The 16,918-nt window shown below is 43.0% G+C and overlaps 1 pseudogene; it reads right to left on the bottom strand.

Moving 5' to 3' along the window:
* Nucleotides 1-7,785: 7,785 nt before the first annotated feature.
* LOC129814422 (fibroblast growth factor 12-like) overlaps nt 7,786-16,918 on the bottom strand; it is a 39,544-nt pseudogene continuing 30,411 nt past the window's right edge.

Raw genomic sequence — 16,918 nt, 5'->3', positions numbered from 1 at the left:
ATGCTCTCCAAATGGACGTTAGCTGTGAGGGCAGAGATGCCCATGCATTGACTTTTATTCTCTATACATGTTGGGGGATGCTATTCAAGAGGACATACTGTTCTGTCTCACAATTCCCGAGCATGAAACGAAAAACAGATTCTATGGAATCGAATGGTGGGATTTTGCACAAATGGGACTCCATCTATCACGGGACGGCAAGCAGGCCTCTGCAATCTAGTTAGGAATGTCTCCCTCTGCCATATGGACGCACTGAGAGCCGAGAGCAACTGGCGGCAAAAGAGCTGAGCACAGAACTCGGAGATATGCTGCAGCAGGTAACTTCGATAATAAACTACATGAAACCACATCTACTGGGCGCACTTCTGTTTGCAAAACTATGTGGAGATATAGGATACGAGCAATGTTCTATTTCACACAGAGGCTTGATGGTTGTGTTGGAAAGATTTTTTTGCATTGTGAGAGGAACTACTGTTATTCACAATGGATGTAAAAAACTTGGTTGACTTTCTGTGTAATGAAAATAAAATATCTGTCACGCCCTGACCATGGAGAGCTTTTATTCTCTATGTTGGTTAGGTCCGGGTGTAATTAAGGGTGGGTTATCTAGGTGAATTATATTTCTATGGTGGCCTGGTATGGTTCCCAATCAGAGGCAGCTGTTTATCGTTGTCTCTGATTGGGGATCATATTTAGGTAGCCATTTTCCCATTGTGTGTTGTGGAATCTTGTCTATGTATAGTTGCCTGTGAGCATTATTATAGCTTCATGTTGTGTTGTTTTTGTTCTTTGAAGTTTTCTATTCCAAAATAAAGGATGGAAACATACCACGCTGTATCTTGGTCTACTCCTTATAACGATCGTGATGGAAGATCCAACCACAAACGGACCAAGCATCGTAGCCAGGAGGTGCAGACATCCTGGACTTGGGAGGAGATAATGGCAGGAGACGAAAGCCTTCCATGGAAGCAGACGCAGGAGGATCAACGGCAACTCCGAAGTTCCCGACCACGACGGAAGCCCGAGAGGCAGCCCCAAAACATTGGGGGAGCACACGGGTTGGTCGGCGAAGCCGAGGGGCGAGTCTGAGAGCGAAGAGGTATATTGGGATAGACTGAGCGAGGAGTACTTTGAGATAGTTGAGGGGAGTGATGAGGTAGAGTAGATGTTTTGGTGTCTGGAGCAAGACAGTCGCCGTGAGGAGAGTGGGACCAGTCAGGCACCATGTTTTGCGGAGATACGCAATGTGTCTCCAGTGCGCATCCACAGCCCGGTGCGTTCTGTGCCAGCTCCTCGCACTTGCCGTGCGAAAGTGAGCATCCAGCCAGGACGGGTTGTGCCGGCACAGCGCTCCTGGTCTCCAGTACGCCTCCTCGGTCCAGGATATCCTGCGCTGGCTCTACGCACTGTGTCGCCAATGCGCCTTCACAGCCCAGTGCGTCCTGTGCAAGTGCCCCGCACTTGCCGGACTAAAGTGAGCATCCAGCCAGGACGCGTTGTGCCTGCTCTACGCTCCAGCCCTCCAGTGCGCCTCCACGGCCCAGTATATCCTGCGCCGGCCATACGTACTGTGTCTCCAGTGCACCTTCACAGCCCAGTGCGTCCTGTGCCTCCTCCCCGCACTCGTCCTGAGGTGCGTGTCATCAGCCCGGTGCCACCTGTACCGGTCCCACGCATCAGGCCTCCAGTGCGCCTCCACAGTCCAGTACGTCCTGTGCCTCCTCCCTGCACTTGCCCTGAGGTTTCGTGTCATCAGTCCGGTGCCATCTGTACCGGTCCCACGCATCAGGCCTCCAGTGTGCCTCCACAGTCCAGTACGTCCTGTGCCTCCTCCCCGCACTCGCCCTGAGGTGCGTGTCATCAGCCCGGTGCCACCTGTACCGGTCCCACGCATCAGGCCTCCAGTGCGCCTCCACAGTCCAGAGCTTCCGGCGACAGCTCCCAGTCCAGAGCTTCTGGCGACAGTTCCCAGTACAGAGCTTCCGGCGACAGTTCCCAGTCCAGAGCTTCCGGCGACAGTTCCCAGTCCAGAGCTTCCGGCGACAATTCCCAGTCCAGAGCTTCCGGCGACAGGTCCCAGGCCAGAGCGTCCGGCGACAGGTCCCAGGCCAGAGCTTCCGGCAACTTCAGTGTTGTGATGCATAAAGTCTAGCAAAATGCATAGTGCATAGAATCAAAAAGGTATTGTCAGATATTATTAATCCTAACCAGACAGGTGTTTTACATGGACAATACATTGGAGATAATATAAGACAAGCACCGGAAAAACAATGGAACACTATGAAAAACCTGAGAAACCAGGCCTGGTATTCATAGCTGACTTTGAAAAGGCTTTTGATAAAGTATGAGTGGAATTTATATATAAATGCCTGGAATATTTCAATTTTGGAGACGGGTTGGTTAAAGTTATGTATAGTAATCCTAGTGTAAAATCTCGAGTCTCTGATCCACCTCTACGCAGACAACACTATTCTGTATACTTCTGGCCCTTCTTTTGACACTGTGTTAACAACCCTCCAGGCGAGCTTCAATGCCATACAACTCTCCTTCCGTGGCCTCCAATTGCTCTTAAATACAAGTAAAACTAAATGCATGCTCTTCAACCGATCGCTGCCTGCACCTGCCCGCATGTCCAACATCACTACTCTGGACGGCTCTGACTTAGAATATGTGGACAACTACAAATACCTAGGTGTCTGGTTAGACTGTAAACTCTCCTTCCAGACTCACATCAAGCATCTGCAATCCAAAGTTAAATCTAGAATCGGCTTCCTATTCCGCAACAAAGCATCCTTCACTCATGCTGCCAAACATACCCTTGTAAAACTGACCATCCTACCAATCCTCGACTTCGGTGATGTCATTTACAAAATAGCCTCCAAAACCCTACTCAATAAATTGGATGCAGTCTATCACAGTGCCATCCGTTTTGTCACCAAAGCCCCATATACTACCCACCACTGCGACCTGTACGCTCTCGTTGGCTGGCCCTCGCTTCACACTCGCCGCCAAACCCACTGGCTCCAGGTCATCTACAAGACCCTGCTAGGTAAAGTCCCCCCTTATCTCAGCTCGCTGGTCACCATAGCAACGCCCACCCGTAGCACGCGCTCCAGCAGGTATATCTCTCTGGTCACCCCCAAAACCAATTCTTCCTTTGGCCGCCTCTCCTTCCAGTTCTCTGCTGCCAATGACTGGAACGAACTACAAAAATCTCTGAAACTGGAAACACCTATCTCCCTCACTAGCTTTAAGCACCAGCTTTCAGAGCAGCTCATAGATTACTGCACCTGTACATAGCACATCTATAATTTAGCCCAAACAACTACCTCTTTACCTACTGTATTTATTTATTTTGCTCCTTTGCACCCCATTATTTCTATCTCTACTTTGCACCTTCTTCCACTGCAAACCAACCATTCCAGTGTTTTTTTTTACTTGCTATATTGTATTTACTTCGCCACCATGGCCTTTTTATATTTTTATTTATCTATATATATATTTTGTTTGCCTTCACCTCCCTTATCTCACCTCACTTGCTCATATTGTATATAGACTTATTTTCCACTGTATTATTGACTGAATGTTTGTTTTACTCCATGTGTAACTATGTGTTGTTGTATGTGTCAAACTGCTTTGCTTTATCTTGGCCAGGTCGCAATTGTAAATGAGAACGTGTTCTCAATTTGCCTACCTGGTTAAATAAAGGTGAAATAAAAAATGAATAAAAAAATAGTAAATAATGCCTACTTTTCAGAAAGTATTAAACTGTCAAGAGGAGTGAAACAAGGTTGTCCACTATCGGCATATCTATTTATTATGGCCATCGAAATGTTAGCTATTAAAATCAGATCCAACAATAATATCAAGGGCCTAGAAATCAAGGGCTTACAAACAAAGGTGACATTCATTGTACGCTGACAATTCATTATTTTAAATACACAATTTGGATCCATCCACAGCCTCATAGTGGATCTAAATAATTTTTCTAACCTCTCTGGATTACAACCAAATTATGATAAGTGATGTTACGTTATTTTATAACATTACGTATTGGATAACTAAAAAACACAACTTTTACATTACCTTGTAGTTTCCCAATAAAATGGTCTGACCGTGAAGTGGACATACACGGTATTCATATCCCGAAAGAAAGAAATTATCTCACTACAATATATTTTTGGAAAGTTAGCAAACATAGATAAGATTTTGCTACCATGGAAAGGAAAATACCTGTCTATTTGTGGAAAAATCACCCTGATTGACTCTTTAGTCATATCCCAGTTTACCTATTTCCGTATGGCCCTGCCTACACCTAGCGACCTGTTTATTTTAATTTTATGAGCTCCAAACTGTCGCTATTTTTTTAAAACAAGCCATAGAAAGTTGGTTGCAATTTCAGTTTAAGCACCAGAAAAGTCAGAATGTTAAAAAACAGTATAATCTCTGTAGATTATATCATGAATATGACTGGTGGAGTTATGTCACACATGCAGCTACAGTAAAAAAAATATATGGAAATGTCGGCTCTCCTCAAAATTACAACCAACTAATTGAATCATTACCGCAAAAATGGAAGAGACAAGTTGAAGAGGGAAAAAGTAAGGAACTTGTCTGTTGGCCCTGCATTAAAGAACAAAATTGATTAAAGAACATTGTGATAAATAAAAAAGTATATCAGCTTTATTTGATGACCTTAAAAATTGACAGATGTGCCATATAAATTGCAAAATAGTTGGAAAGAGACTTTTGATGTACCGATTCCATGGCACATGGTTTAACTGATACACAAAACGATGCTGGATTCAAGAGTTTTCCCATTTACATTATTATACAAAATTCTTGCAACGTTATATATATGGGGGATACAACCATCCCAGCTCTGCAGATTTTGCTGCGACGAGACAGAATCATCAAATCATTTGTTTAGTTACAGTTTCATATGTAGCTTGTTTTTGGTCGCAGATTCAGTAATGGCTGAAGAATTGCAACATTTGCCTGGAGCTAACTCTGCAAATAGCAATGCTGGGTGATTTACAAAGTCGTAGTCAATCAATAAATGATATAATAAATGTTCTCTCTCTTTAATTTACAATCTGTAGAAACTATGAGAATAGAAAGGTTCAGAACTTTTGTGAAACATCACAGCAGTTGAAAAATATAATGCAAATAGAAATCAATACTGGATTCTGTTCAGCGATAGATGGGAGGGGTTGAGGGTAGCTAAAGGATGGGACTAAAAACAAGCAAAAGAGAATTATTGTAAAATATACGGTGTCTGTCAAATGTACAGTATATTGTGTGTATAAGCTGGAAGCAGAAGCATAAATGTTGTCCATTAGTTTACTCCAATTTGGTGAGGGGTGGAGGGTTAGGGGAAAATAATAAAGGAAAATATATTTTAAAATATATATATATATATGGGGGATTGGAAATGGTGCAGACAATTACATTGATGGAAGCTACAATTTATCTGCAATACTAAAGCTGATCAAAATGCTCACCTCCAACGCTTGGAAGAACACTTTGGGACCTACTTTCCAATCCGTTTGACTGTGATCCTGGCTCAGTTGACATGCCGGGAGGTGAAATCAAACAGCTGATCGACCTGTCTGCTGCAAACAACGCATTCACAGGTTACTACGGAGGAGTTTTGGTTCCTGACTATAATATCCAGGGAATAGTATCCTGCCGTCTCCCTCTGAGCATTAAGGCCACGTTCAAAACTACTGGGAACATGGAACTGGGAACTCCGAAATCTCAGACTTCCGACTTAAGTGCGTTCAAGATAACTGGGAACTCGGAAAGAAAAAAGCCAGACTGGGAAAAATTGTTTTGAAAGGTCATCCAACTCGGGAACTCAGGCCTCTTTCTGGAGCTCTAGAGCTCATGTGGGGAGTTGGATGCAGTACTCTCGTCTGCATTAAAACCTAAATATCGATCCAGGTTGGATGAGACAGCAAAGATGAGGTGTGCACTGTCGAACACACCCCCTGACTTTGAGAAACTCAGACGCCAACATGCATCAAGCACACCCATCTCATTAGTGGTGGTGAGATAAGAGACATTATGTCAGATTAATTTGCAATTGACTGTCATAGCCCCACATTAAAAGTGTGTGATGTCTGAGTTGAGAAGACAATCAGAAATAGTGTTTTTCAATTGACTGCCATAGCCCCAGATAAAATAAAAAGTGTCTGTTAATTACATAATGTTTGGTTGTGGTGGCAAGTATATTCAGATATCAAAATGGGCTCGTTGATCCCCTGCTTTAGATATTTCAAATAAAATTGTGATTGACACATATTACACAGTAATAACAAGCTGGATCTAAACAACAGATAGCATGGAACAAATGGCATGTTCACCTACTTTCCCTTTATGTGACAAAACATGCATTATATAATGTAGACAGAAATTGCTGTGAAATATCTTGTCAATAACCTCAAATATTGTATTTTTAGCTGTTTGAAACTGGTGTACAAAACCAAAAGTAAAAAGACGCAAAAACAAAACTTAAGAAGGGAAGCCGAAATAGCACGCATTGAAAGGATCTACCGCTTATTAGACTTGCTTTCAATAAGAATGACAGATCTACGGTATAACTCGCATTTCTATGTGTATTTGGATGGGTCGAGCACAAAGCTACATACTGGACATAAAAAGGTGCATACATTTTTTAACGAACTATCACTTAAACATAGTAATAACTGATGACTTTGTTCCAGTTCCCATGTCAGAGTTGGACATTCAATTCAATCAAAATCCCTTCAAAAGCACAAATCTATTCAGCTCTATAGACTGAAACATCTTGGCGCAACACTACTCCAGTCTAACATAGAAATTAGCACAGCTTGAAAATGATTTCATCAGGGAGAGCCAGGGATAAAAGAGCTTTCTTTGAAGTCAAAAGAAGAAAAAAAATGTTTTCAAATCTAATGAATGAGTTAGACAGTGTGTGTGTGACAGAGAGAGAGCGAGAGGCTGTATATAGACATATGCCATTTGAAATGTCTTTATTCTTTTGGAACTTGTGTAAGTGTAATATTTACTGTTCACTTTTTATTGTTTATTTCACTTTTGTTTATCCATTTCACTTGCTTTGGCAATATAAAGAGATGTTTCTCATGCCAATAAGCCCCTTGAATTGAATTGAGAGAGAGAGAGAAGGGTGCAAGCCTTTTGTGAGAGGTGTGCATGTGTGTGAGGGTTTTGTGAGTGAATTGTGTGCCTGTGTACATGGGAGCGAGAGAGATTAGAGCGATAATTGGGTCTATCTTCCCCTCTCTCTCTCTCTCTCTGTGAGTGTGTGGGTGTACACTCATCCCTTGTCGAAGTGCTGCATTTCTTTCAGGTGCTAACCTAAAACAAGGGAGAAAATCCAAATATAAAAAAAGAAAACTCGGAACCCCAAAAAAAGAAACCGTTCTCTGTGCAGCAGTCATCAGCCTGAGAAGACAGCCCTGAAAGTCATGCGGCCTTCATCCTCCTCGTTCTCCTTGCAGACAGTAGGGGAAGTCTGTTTCCATGACAACAGTAGAATTAAGGGGCGCAGGAGCGCAATCCCAAAATGACACATTGGACTCGAGCCTAAATGATATGATAAATTGCCTTCACTGGTTTGATACTGGGCGCTCTCTCGTACATAAAGGATACTACCCGAAATCTGGGCAAGAGGGTAGAAAAAGTTATACTCTACATGAAATTGTATTTTTGGGGATGTTGTTATCAGGGGGAATAATACAGTTCACAAGGTTATCAACAAGAACACAGCGGTACAATAAATAAGTGAAAGCTTTTGATAATGTATTTTTATTCTTAAACAATCACTAACTTCATTCTGATTTTTAAATATCAATGCATTTTTTTCAACTCACAATTCATAATGCATATATGCTTGTGTTCCATTTATGGTGAAATCATTTGCAAACTTAAACATAAATATAATATCTCTTTACACAGTATTGAGCCCCTGCGCTGTCGCTCTGGCATTTTCCTTTTGTCTCCCAAAAGTGCTCTCTTAGTTCACTACATAGCCCCTATTTTACTCTCACTCCCTATTCTTAACCCCTCATTTATATCTTCCCTTCTTCTCTGCCAGCAGGTTATGTAAAGTACATCCTTCCGAGTAGTATGAAGTTGATGCTGATCCAAGGTCAGTTTTGCATCCCTATCCCCTAATGGTTAAGGTTAGAACTGAGGGAGAGTAAGCAGATTACTAGATCTGTGCCTTTGGGCTATTTAAACTGGAGCAACTACTGCAGAACTGAGCCCAGCTCTCTCCTGATCCCAGTGCAAGACTTGTGCTGGTCTTCTGCCATGACCTGCCGCAGTTAATTGAGGAAGTGTCTGACATGACACCCTGACATCCCCTATTTCATGCCCTGGCCAGATCCCAAGACTTCCAGACCCCCCACTCTGCCACCAAAACCCCTGACCCAACCCCCCCAAGACCACACCTTTGGCCAGGCTTTGTGCATTAGGTGCTGGGCAAGGGTGGCCCGCCTTGTTGTCAGACTCCGTTCATTAGACTGGAGTGGGACTTCCTGAGTTAGACGAACAATAGGATCAGTGGACATGGTGACTTCTCCATCTTGGTGATGGGGGATATTCCTCCCTGCCTTCCCTACTGGTTTAACCAGCCTTTTTACTCTTCGTATATACAGCCACTCTCCTACATTTGATTTATGAAATGGCGGGGGCTCATTTCCACAATGCAGCAATCGGCTCATTTCATGGCTCACAAAACCTACTGAGATGGAAGCCATTGGGATGCCAGCCTGTAAGTACAAAAAAAGTTAAATATTTACAGACTCTCAGGGCAAACAAACCTTCCGGCATCCAAATGAGTTTTTGTTGGTTTTGGATGACTGGGCTCCTTCCCGTTGCATTGTGCTAGGTTATTATTGATTACAGTGTCGTAGGTGAAAGGGTAATGATGGAAGAGGAGGAGCTCACAGGGGCTTCGTCGAAAAGTATCTTAAAATAATTCCTTTGTTTCTTTTCCCTCGTGGCCACAGATGAAAAGAGACTGATTACATCAAATAAATGCGCCACACCCCATTCAACCGATCATTGTGACATTTCTAGTCTGCTCAGTGGACTGATAACAAAGATAAAGACACAAAGAGAGGAAGCTTCTTAGGAGTATTGGGACGAATACTTGGATAGCTTTCACAATCACCTTAGCCCCAAGCAGCCCGAGTCTGCTGAGCCCGTACACAAGCCACAACAACGTGCCTTCCCAAGGAGATTTTCATGATTTATTTGTACCGACTAAAAGCATTCTCTGACGCACTTCGAAGAAAGTCTTGTCAAAGCTCATAAAGAGGTGAAGTAGACCTGTTCCAAATAATCATGAAAGAATCCTTGATTGGCGGATACTAGCCAAGTTTCCTTTTTTGGAGAGAATATTGCATTTCCCCCTACGATTGGCCAACCCAGACCTTATTTGAAAAATCCAGTACTGGCACACCAAACAAAAACAACCAGAAGCTCTATCGATCTTTTTTCCTCCTGGCTATACCCACTTTGCCAGAATATTGATAATATTACAAGGCTATCCTTTCCCTCTTGACCATTAAGTTCACAGGACTGGATCGTTGAGAGTAATGGTGCGTTCGAACGGTCCTCGGAATCTAATGTTTCCCAGTTGGTGAAGTTGTAAATACAACATGAGTCCTTTCAAGTGCTTTTGAAGTCAGAATAACTCTTCAACCAATGACATTCTTGCTAGATGGCTAATCTAGCTAACGTCGCTTATGTTGACAATATGTCAAACTATATACTGTATGGATCCACCGAGCTACATTAATCAGATGGTTAAGGTTGTAAATGGCTTTTTATTTTTTTATTTTATCGTCTAGCGGTCGAAAAGGTGAAAGGTCAGTGATGAAATGTCACACCTCGTAGACTTCAATATCTTCATTCTGGACCGTGTTTCCCACTTGGAACTCAGACTTTGAGGGTCGTTCAATCATTATTCCTGGGTCAGGAACTCGTATTTCCACATTTCCATCAGCACTCGAACACACCATAATATGCTAGAGGACTACTATGAGGCTTGGTGGAGTAGCCGCCATATTGCTTTTAGTTGTCTAGTCCTGTCATATCAAAGAGTGTGTGGAGATAGGAAAGGAATCCAAGATCCACACAACCTATTCCACACACATCACCTGAGCAAAAGCCATCCCACTCACCCATTCCTGTTCCTACCGAGCCAACCAGCGACTTCTCATATATATTCATTCTTTACCCTCACACCAGTGTATGCAGTGTGAAAGTGCATTCAATGTCAAGCAATAAAAAATACCAACAATTGTTCATGTCTACAGTCTCAAATGAAAAACAGAATACCCATGATACTAAATTGGGATGAAGAGTTATCAACACATGAGTAATATTGTTATTATTGGACAACAGTAACACAATTAAGCATGTGAGGGTGCCATAGCATTCATAAAATCAATGCATGGGAAATTGAACATGTCTTTAAAGCTAATTTTTCACAGCTTAAATTGGAAACGATAGATATTTGTATTGTGAAGAGACCACCATTCCTTTGTCACAGCTTTTTTTTCTTCACATAAAACGTAGGTCAACTCCTGATTGAAAATGTTTGTCGTAGTTTTTTTGTTTCCCTCTGGGTTTATCTTGATATTCGTCTAAAAGATTTTCACAGGCGAGAGTTCAGTTTTTAGTCATCTTGGGTGTAGCTCCTCCCCCTCGTGGCGGTCCATCCCTTCAGAGGGCATGGTGGTGAGGGGGGTCTGTAGCCTCTCTCCCCTCTATTTAAGAGAGGGGGGATCCGGGCCCCCCTAGTGCCCCCCCACCCTTGGGGCCCTGCTGCTAGGAGTTCTGGTTGACAGCTTTCCCTCCGTTCATGGTGGGAGTCCCTGAGCTCTTCCTGGAGCGCTGTTTCTCTTCGATCTCATGCAGCGACGGCTCCCTGTACATACACACTGCAGACAGTGTATGTAGTAGAGGACGAAGCAGGAAGCAGTGGGGGATAGAGGAGAACATGGAGGACAAATAATGAGGAGATGGATGGGCAAACAGAGAGACAAAGTCAGATCGAGCTCAGGGACTCCCACAGAGTGTAGGAAGCTGCTCTTGGAACCTGTTTTGGAATAAAATATTAAATATCTGTCCTTAAAAATGTAACTTCCTGTGTTGGGTGGTTACTCTTTCACCATGGATATGTTTTAGGTAATTTTGAGACCTCAGGTACTGCTGGAATGTCTACTAATGGCATGCCCAGTGTTTTGGGAGTAATTACTCAGGTCCTTTATAAACAGGTTGCTTATAAAGTATAGATAGTGCTTTCTTTCGATCAGGTAGCCTACTGCAAACGTCTAATATAAATAAGTATTTATATTAAACACCTTTTACATGGCAATACCTTTAACCAGCAATACATTGTTTATAAATATGTTTATAAACGCATGAATAACTAGCTTACTGACATAAAAAAGTGTAGGAATAATGAATACTAAAATGGTGGGCAGACTATTTCTAAAAAACATATACATTACTTATTAGTGGACATAATTACAAAGTGTTACCCACTTGTGTGAGTATTTAATTGGTTCCATTGTGCAAAGTAAATAAATACAGCTAAAGTATTTGACAACATAGGTCAAACATTATCCCCCAGCGGCCATGTTAATAAAACTTTTTGTACTAATATTAGAATGAGAAAAACTGTAGCGGCAGTGTGAGGAAATGCAATTTGTACAATTAGTTGACACTCTGATAATGTTGTGCATATCACATAAAAGCGTTTCGTTTATAAATCATGAAATGTCATGCAAATCCAAGTATATGACTTATTTCCATTGGTCAAGTTTAAGATTTATAAATCACAATGTTGCTGTGGATTTCATCGTACGCACAATGTACGATCAAATCTGTGCATGAAAATGTATTTTAAAAGAGGGCCCTAATTTCACCATATAGGGCTTTAACCAACTTACTCCAGGCGATCAAAACCTGCAAAAGACAATACACAGATGAGACGGCAGATGCATTCAGATGCCTTACCTTCAATGGGCCTGGGGACAAAGTGTGAGGAGGGCTTGGTTTTCTTGACCCTGTTCCCCTTCATGACCTGGCCTTCCTTGGTAAGGCCTAGGAACCAGGCCCGACCGGACTCCTGCTGCCGGTACACAGTGGACGAGTAGATCACGTAGTAATTCTCAAACACCGACTCCTTAAACTTGCACTCCGGCGTGAACATTTCCTGTTTTGGTGCCAAACAACAAAGGGAGTTTGTTGTTAGAGTAATGTTCATGAAGTCGGATCAAAGTTCAGGAAGTCGGATCATGTTCAGTAGGGAACATCACCCAAAACGTTTTGCCAACGAAATTGGAAATCAGTGTCCTTATTAGACAAAGTCAGATTTCACTCTCACGTTTCAAACTGTTTTCTCCCCACTGAACATGACGAGGCAAGTGAGGGTTGTTATTGCGGTAACGAGATGGTTTGAGTTACGAGACGTTGGTGATCCACAAGGCATTCGACAGACAAACGGACACAGGTCAACAGATGATGGAGAGATGGGCGGAATAGAAAAGCCTATGAGAAATCGCTTTGGATTATATTGTTTTTAGGATGCTATTGGGTAGAAGGCACTGCCGTCATTCAAATCCAACAAAACTCCATTGCCAAATGGAGATGGAACTAGCTACTGTATGTGTGTTGACAAGGTTTGGTTGGGTTCTCTTGAATTGGTGTCTCAGACTGTGTATGGTCCAGGTGAATGAGTTTGTTTGGAACTGCTGGGCTAAGTGATTCAGCAGTGTGTGTGTGGTGATATTTCATTCATCTCTGTCTCCTTCAGGGTTATGTGCCCTTTTAAGGATGTCCCTTTGACTGACAGCCCAATTCTGCTCACTGCTGGAGATGTTCCACAGGCAAACTTGTGTGTGTGTGTGTGAGTGAGTGTGTGTGTGTCTGTTAGAGTCAGAGAGAGATGCATGTTTGTGCATTCAAGCCTGAATATGAATACTTAATATGTGAATAGGCGCGTGCATGAGACTGCGTGGCACTATCTCACACTGTTTGTGTGAGTGCTCGTTTATAACACCTGGCGCTGTTCGACACGCGGCGGCAGTCTGAAGGACTCTCGGTACGTGTGGGGGCGTGTAAGCCGGTCAGCAGGCGTGTGACTGTGGACAGGCCGCAGTGGGGAGTTGGAGTGGTCGGGTTTTATCTGGACCTGATGACACTCTGTCAGAAAGCAGACGCCTCTCTATGTGGGAGGTCGCAGGGTCACATCCTTCCTGTCCCACGGTGGGCAACTCAGCCAGGGTTCCTCCACCTCCATCTCCCTTTTCCCCCATCTATGCCAAGGTCCCCTCACACCTTGCTCCCACACCCCCGAACCACCCCTCCCTCTGTCAACCACACTGACATATTCTGAAATCCCCTCCAAACTTGGCCACAAGGACATCGCTCTATTAATGTCTATTATTCCTGTGGCATAGCAGGGAAGGTCATACGGTGCGTAGGAGGCTTCGATGGGGGAATGATAGAGGTGTGTATGGTGTTTGTTATCGTGTATGTTGTCGAATGGATAGTGAATGGGATGGTGATAGAGGTGTGAGATTGCAAGGACATGAGCATACATTGTGCCCAAGTTTGTGGGGAGAAAACAGGTATAAGCAATAAGATAAGAACCCACATTTGCATTGACACACACGTACACAGGTCTTGTGCCGTGCTAAAAGTTGGCTCCTCTGCCAGGAATGCATAATGAAGAGAAGCTGTTACTAGCTCACCGAGGAGGGTAAAAAAAAAACACCCCGCCATTTTTCTGAGTAACAAGCTGTGCTTGGAGAGTTTAAACTGATTAAAAGGACACTCATTTATATTCAGCCCCAATTCTGAAGGAGAAGGAAAGAACTTGTTAGTGAAACTGGGCTCATGAGGGGGCTCTCGCGCGCCTCCAGTACTGGGCACTGGCGCAGGATAAACAAGCCGGGTGGACTAGCTCGGAACCCAGTGGAGAAACAGTGGAGAGCAAACAACTAGTAAATGCAGGAGGAGCCGATATACACTCTAAGAATTAGTGGTGATTCGATGAACCCTAGAGATCCTCAAGGAACCCTGGAGTTATTCAAGGAGCCATTCCAGAAGAAACCCTGGACTGGAGGCATATGGCGTAGTAGGTGCGTGGCTTTCAGCTAGATCTTTTTAGGCCACCGGTGGGAGTAAATGTCCTTCCTGTTCTGTTGTATTGTCATCACATGTTAAAGTTGAACACTGACAGTTTTGTAGCTTCAAATCCCAAAATGTAAATAGTTTATTACCATGTAAACACTTTATTACCATATGTAATCAGCAATGTTAACATTATGTTCAAACATGTAATATGTGTAAATATTCAAGGAAATTGAAAGCTGCAGTGTACAAACTTAACATGAGGAACAAGAATTACATTTACTGTAACGGGTGGCCAAAAAGAACTAGCTGAAAAGCCACGCCACCAATAAGCCATGCCTCCAATCTTCTGATAGGCTGCCAACTCTACAATATATTATTTAAAAGGTTCAAAATGTAACCCTTCCATCATAAAAAAGGTTCCGGTTTGAACTTTTACATGGAGGTTCCTCGAGGAACCTTTTTGAACCGGAAAGGTTCCTCCAGTGTGGCAATGTTTAGAACCAAAAATGGTTCTTCCAGGCTCCTTTACTTCTAAGAGTGTAGAGCACATAGACAGGACAGATAGACGAGAGATAAAGATAGAGCAGATGGACACAGAATGGACACAGAGTATACAAACAAGACCGAGTGGTCTGTACATGCGGAGCTTCAACGTATAGTGTATGTAAACAATAGTCAGACTGATGCGTAGATATATGCACAGCATGTAGCGCAAACATGGTAGACCAAGCACACAGTAAGTTTAGAGAATGTAAAGTAGTTTGTGGAAAGACAGAGTGAATCCAGTTCAGTTAAACAGACTGAAATTGAATGCAGTTCAGTGTAAACAGATTAAGGCCGGGACACGATTCAACAGCACGTTGTTGTCAATGTGCCTTTTAACAGCAATGTTCCTGCGTTCACAGAGATCGCATTCACAGGAAACGCTGTATATCTCGGCTCAATCAACGCACAAACAGATTGATTCCCAGCCTAAGAGTGAATCCAGTTCAGTGTAAACTGACAGAAAGTGAATCCAGTTGACTCACCTATATAAAATCCTGTGTTGCCTGACTAGCCCATACCTTTCCTCAGGCTTTAGAAGTATCCTTCTCATGTTGAAACCATACAGCAATTGAAACAACATATATAAATATTTATAAAGGCCCTTCAATTGAATCTGAATCGAGATTTGTTGTTCTGTGGGTCTGAATCCCCTCTACTCGGTATCATTATCCCTCCAGCTTGGGGCTGTACCACTCTAGTCTAGACAGCTACCTCAGTGACATTGGGAGTGTGGGAACGACACAGAACCCACACAGAGGACATATATTACACAGTTAATGACCAAACACACACACACACACACACACACACACACACACACACACACACACACACACACACACACACACACACACACACACACACACACACACACACACACACACACACACACACACAGACAGAATTTACAGCAAGAACAATTTTTATGGGGCTCCCTCAGAGAGAGAATGAAATGAATAGTTCTGTTCCAGTGTTCTCTCTCTAACAGAAGGCCACCCGGCTACATCTCATTAGTAGCCGCAACACAGTCTTATCACTTTATCAGACTGCAGAGCTTGCACCTTCACAGTAATCCGCTCCATTCCACATACTCACATCAGTCTTTGGTTGGAGAACAGAGACACTGCACAGCACTCTCTCGCAAAAAAAATGATATTTTCTCATTTGCGGTGTGGCGGCCCCATCCCTAAAAAGAAAAACTGGAGTCTTGCCTTTCCCTCCTCTCCTCCCTTCGGTCACTTCCTCCCCACAGCCTCCACTCTATGGTTCTACTGCGGCACAATTTTTTGTCTCTGGCAGCACAGGCATAAATAAGAAGCAATAAGGTCAGTGGGTGATTGAGAGAAACAATAGGAACAATTTAGACACCGTTTAGAAGGCCAGGTACAACAGGAGAAAGAGCAGTTGCAGGGCGGGATTATCAGCAGCCCGTGTGTGTGTGTGTAAATGTGTGTGTGAGTGTGTGAGTCTAATGGTCTGTACGAGTGCTCGAGTGATTGGTTGCACATAAACGGTATGCTTTATGTGAGGCTTTGCGTTTATAAAGCTTCACTTTCATGTTTTGCTTGAGAGTGTAAGTGTGTACGTGCCCCCTGTCCCTTAGTTAAAGATAGATGCTTTTTGAAATACAGCGAGCGAGTGGTTACTGCTGTGCTGCAAAGTAGGTCACAGTGAGTGTTATAAATAATGGAGATCTCCTCACTGGAGATGAACCCCCACACATCCCAGCTCTCAACATCAGCATCACCCTCCAAACCAAACCAACATCAGCATTGTTGATCATCGTTCCGGATCCCAAGTCCAAAGACTGTAGGACACCAAGACTAGCTACAGTACTCAGCATCTGAACTATGTAAACTCACATCCACACTGCACTGACTGATAGTCAATCATCTCAATACTTCAACATATACAGTACTCAAAATAACACACAAAAAGTTAACGTCCTCATTTTGTTGATTTCTATTGAAAAAGTTGAAATATGGCGGCCATTTTACAGTGCTGAGTGATAAACAGGTTTTTAAACGACTAATTGACCGACTTCAGTTCAATTCGCTGCGTTTTTCTTCTTCTGTGAGCTCAATGTGCCGTTTCTATAGAGATAAATCAGATCAAGCCTGAACTGTGCGATGTAGTAGGGAGTTGTAGTTTCCAAGAGGCCAATATTCAACATAATTGAACTACAATGACCATAATCCACTGTGCA

This window comes from Salvelinus fontinalis, chromosome 17 (genome assembly GCF_029448725.1).
Source record: "Salvelinus fontinalis isolate EN_2023a chromosome 17, ASM2944872v1, whole genome shotgun sequence".
NCBI lineage: Eukaryota > Metazoa > Chordata > Actinopteri > Salmoniformes > Salmonidae > Salvelinus > Salvelinus fontinalis.
Note: the sequence above shows the minus strand (reverse complement) of the source record. Positions and strands in the feature narration are given on the sequence as shown.